The following is a 5,220-nucleotide window of genomic DNA, read 5'->3' on the forward strand; positions in this document are numbered from 1 at the left end:
GGCCCTGGCGCCCCCGCCGCGGGGCCTGTCCGCCTTCAATTCGGGGGGCTCCTCGGTGCAGCGGCCCGGCCACTTCTCACCCACTCCTCGCCGCTCCGAAGGGGCAGGAAACGGGAGTAGCATGTCTGTCCTGGGCTCTGCTCCCCCAGGGGAGCTCCAGGCGCTTGACAAGGGCGTCCACAGGTACCAGGCGCGGGAGTGGTCTCCGCGACGGCCCGGGGGCGGCGGCGGCAGGCGCGCCCACTGCGGGCCGCAGGCGCCGGGGGAGGTGGCCCAGGAAGCCCCCGCTCCTCGGCCACGCTCAGGTTTCGTAGCGCCGGTGCCCCCGGCGGCCCGGGTGGGACGTGACCCCGCCCCCGGCGAGTCGGGGCGCTCCCCACGGAGGGGTGCGCAGGCAGCCCACGGCCCCCTGACTGCCTTGCCGCCCCGGGCCGCGGCGGGCGCAGGACGCCGAGCCGGGAAGATGTCTCCTCTCGGTGCGCGCAGCTTCGCGCGAGGGTCAGCGACGGGGCAGCGGCCGCCTGAGCTGCGCCGGCCCTGCCCACGGACCAGCTCCCGCGGCTCGACAGCTGCCCGACGGGCAAGCAGGCTCTGGACGTCGACCGAGCCCGGCCAGCAGTATCGGAGCAATGCCATGCGAGCAGCCCAACCGCGATCAGGGCATTTCCCCAGCCAATCTCGTGCTTTGGGGCCCGTTTGAATGATAAATCCGTAAAGGACCGTGGCTTGGGCGTTAGATATCAGTCGGCACTCTGGGCTTCACTGCGCCCCTGCTGAGTTGTGTCTCACGAATCTTTCTCATGCCTTGGTTTCCACTCTTGATGTTCTGATTCTTGGGAACCGAGAATGGAGGAGAGAGAAAGGACATAGAGTGAATCATATAACCTGCATAAACAGCCTTCAGCTCTTTTAAGATGTTAGCGAGAGATGATCGAAATAATGATATTCTCTGTTTCTATCAAGGGTTGAGCTCTAGAATAAAGGCACTAAGTAAACCCAAGGTACTATTTATTATCACACAGTGTTTTTGTACTTGCAGACTTACACAGTTTTTACAGACACACTCTGCTGTGTTTCGCAACATCCTTATAAGACAAGTTTAAGTGCCTGGTAACTTTATACTCGTTTTAAAGATAGATGATTGAAGTATAGGAAGGTTAAATGGCTAGCCGGTTCCTGAAAGAGCGGAGTCCAGTGCTTAGTAATTACCAACTCACAGGATACTACTTTCTTTTGCATTCTAGTTACTGGGAAATATCATACTTTCCTGATATTAGTTTTGTTCAGTCTTCTTAGTTTTTTTCAGAGCATTGATTCGAAGGAGGTAATCATGGAAAGCCTTGCTAAATCTTTCAGATTATAGTAAGATACATTTTGAAAGTAGCAGTCTTTCACACTGGTGCTACCAGAGATGGTCCCATGGCATCCAGTTCTCTTAGGTGTAGAAAAAGTCAACTTCATTTGTTTTGTTCTTAAGTAATAGAGAAAGACCTTTGTCATTATCAGATTAAGTAAGTGTTGAGGGGTGGGGGTCAGACTATTTGCAAAATAAACAGCTTTATTTCCTTCCCACTCAACCTTATAATCCCAGGAATACTTGGGGGCAAAGTGAGAGAGATTTCTCCTAGTAGCTCAACTTGGACTTTCTCCTTTTCTTAAGATGTAGAGAGCTCCATAAGTAATTAACTCTCAAAGAACTGAGTTGTTCGCCTTCAACAAACAGGTAACTCTTCCAAGTTTAACTCAGGTGGACATGCTGGAGGGAACCTAGGAAGGCTCCAGAACAATAATAGTGTACTAATTTTGAATAAAATTGCAAGGAGAGCAAGGTTTGTCAGATTGCAGCAAGCTCTTTGCTACTGGAAAACCATTTGTTAACTAGTCTGCTTTGGGAGAAATGGGCATTTAAACAGATATACACAATGGTTTCTCCACAGGCAGGCTTTGTTAATATTCCAAAGCAGATGTGCAGGGTGAGATAAGAGATAGGCAGATGGCTAGTAATTTCCCCCACAATCTCAAGGGCTCTGATTTGCAAGGGCAGATCTGTAAGACTCACTGTTTTGCCCTGAAAGAGCCATTTTTAAGAATAGAACTTAGGAGATTCCCCAAGCAGGTCACTAGAAAGCACTGTAAAGTGTATGGAAACCTTATGGTGTCAACTGCGGGTTGCAGGGAGAATAGTATATGGGAAAAAAGAAAGAAAAATTATTTTGAGAAACATTGAGAAAGAGGGTCCCTGGTTGGAATAAACAGGTGCTTTCACGAACAAAGCTAAGGCCCAACGAATACCGAGTCATAACCCAGATCACCCACTTTTTAAAATAGGTTTTTGTAACAGGGAGCATGACAGAGACAGTGAGAGGAAAAGTGAGAAATCACCCCCTAGGGGAGATGACCACAACACAATCCCTTCTCCATTCTCCTCCTTCTGGGATTTGGGGCATGAGTTTCAAGCCACCAGGTCCAGGACTCAAACCTTAGCTGGCTATGTGGGAATCCAGTGCCTTAACAACTGTGCCACCTGTCGGCCCAGGGGTCACCCACTTCTTTTGGGAGACTTGGGTGAAAAGAGAACTCAGTAGTCTGGGTAACGAAATTAAACTATTTCTCCTTTCTCCTTAAGTGTTAAGGAGGAAATAAGGATGTCCCAAGCAGTGTAGATCTAAACCAAAATAGAGAAGTTGGTCTTGAAGATCCCCCAGGAGGTAGCATAACCAACCAGTAGTTAAAAGCCTTGTCATCTGAGACAGGAGGGCTATTCTACTGGCTACTAGCTATTCAATTTCAATAAACTTTTTAAAACCTCAGTTTTCACTTATAAAGTGGGAAAAATACCTGATTCTAAAGAAAAAGTAGTCTTTTTTTAAAAATTTGTTATAGAGTATATGTGTTTGGCAGAGAGACAGAGGGAGGTAATGAGAAAACACCCCCACAGGGGCTATGACTGATTTGAGGCATGCATGCACAAGCACCCAATGTATTTTTCGAGCCACTAGGTCTGGAACTTGAACCATGCAGTAGCCATGTGAGATTCAGCCACTAGCTGGTCCATGAAATGAATAATGTTTTTTGTTTTTACTTTTTGCTATAGGGTGTGCTCACTGAAGAAAGACAGAAACAGAGAGGAAAAGTGTGAAATCAGTCCCCAGGTATTATGACCAAACTGCAATCCCTTTTCCTCCACTCTCCTCTCATGATTTGGGCATGTACACATATGAGCCTGGTATGATTTTCAAGCTGCTAGGTCCAGGACTTGAACAGCACAGTTGGCTGTGTGGGATCCAACCACCTTAACTCACGTCACCTGCTGGCTCTAATAATATCTTTTTTTTTTTTTTTTTGAGAGGTTTTTGCTATAGGGCGTGTGCGCTCACCAGAAAGACAGAGACAGAGATAGAAAGTGAGAAATCACCCCCCAGGGGGGATGCCACGCCACAATCCCTTCTCCTCTGTTCTCCTCTCAGGATCTTGGACAAACATGCACATGCGCCCAGCATGAGTTTAAGCCACCGGGTCCAGGACTTGTACCGCGGTTGACCACATGGGAGTCCAGCGATATAGCCATTATGCTAACTGCTGGTCCCTGGTCCTAATAATATCTTAAAGTTAAGTGTCTGTCACACAGTAGTCACTGTTTATGAGCATTTTCTATGTTTCTGACTTCATTTTTGTTTTGTTTTCTAAAAGGAACAAACTTTTTTTTTTCTGTTTTGCTATAAAATGCATGCGCTTACTTGGGGAGAGAGAGAATGAGAAAAAGAAAGCACTCTTCAGAGGGGATGACCATGCTACAAACCATTCTCCTCCATTCTCCTCTTGGGATCTTGAGCACACTTACATGCCCAGCAATTTTTCAAACCACCAGGTCCTGGACTCAGACTACTCAGTTGCTCATGTGAGATTCAGCCACCTTAACCACTTTGCCTCTTGGCTGGACCTCTAACCTCTAGTTTTAAGAAAGATACTTCAGTATTTAAGCAAGTTAAAGAGCTTTCATATGTAGCCAGTAGAGTGAATAGTGGTAAAGGTGTTGGACTTCCACATGGCTGATTGTGGTTTGAGTCTGGGACCTGGCGGCTTGCTTTCTCACTTTCCTTCTCTCTATCTCTCTCTGAAGACTATAGTAAGTTAAAAAATAATAATAACAATAAATAAAATTAATTATTTAGAAAGAAGTTTTTATATCGTGTTTAAGAGTTTACAAAGAACTTAAATAGTGAGTATCTAGGACATTTTCCTTTTCTAGTCTCTCTTTCCTCCCTCCAATCCCGCTAACTGCTGGTCCCCCTGGTGTCTTTGATCTCTATTTTTCTTTCTTCCCTGAGATTCCTTCTTGCCTCTCTTTCATTACCTGCCTCCTGAGGTCTGTTTTGTTTTTTCCCACTCTTCTCACTATCACTGCATTCTTCTCTCCTGCAATCCTGCCTCACTTCATTCATCTCTCCTGGTCCATCATCATCTAACTGAACAACTTGTCCACTTCTCTTTGTGTTTTTTTTAGAGACATTTTTTGCTTTAGAGTGCATGCACTCTCCAGAGATACAAACAGAGACATCGAGAAATCGCCCTCCCAGGGGGATGTTCACATTGCACTCCCTTCTCCCTTCTTTTCTCAGGATTTTGGGCACATATGCACATGCACTCAGCATGAGTTTTAAGTCACCAGGTTCAGGACTCAAACTGTGATTGACTACATGGAAGTCCAGCACCATAACCATTATGCCATCTGCTGGTCCCCTCCATTTCTCATTACCACTCATTTTTTGCATTGAATCATATGTTCTCTAGTTTTGTTACTTAATCATTTCCTGAACATCTCCCTCCACTAGTCTATAAGTTCCTTGAAAGCAGGGGAAAAGTGAGACCAGCAGGTGGCGTGGTGGTTAAGGTACTGGACACTCCCACATGGCTGACCATGGTTCAAGTCCCAGACCTGGCAGCTGGCTTTCTCACTGTCTCTCTCTCCCTGGTCAAATTAAAATAAATGAATGAATAAATTAAATTAAATAATTCTTTTAAAAAATAAAAAAAGAAAGCAGGGGAAAAGCCACATTTGTATCCCTCAAAGGACCTTCCAAAATTAGTATAACATGCTGTGTCAACCCCAGGAGGAATAAAAACTAGGTGTTGCGTGGGGTGATTATGAGTTCTAAGTGACAGATTTTTTTTTTCTTTTGAATATAGAATAGAATCTGAATTGATCAGGAAAAAAACAAA

This window comes from Tupaia chinensis, unplaced genomic scaffold (genome assembly GCF_000334495.1).
Source record: "Tupaia chinensis unplaced genomic scaffold, TupChi_1.0 Scaffold149501_1, whole genome shotgun sequence".
NCBI lineage: Eukaryota > Metazoa > Chordata > Mammalia > Scandentia > Tupaiidae > Tupaia > Tupaia belangeri.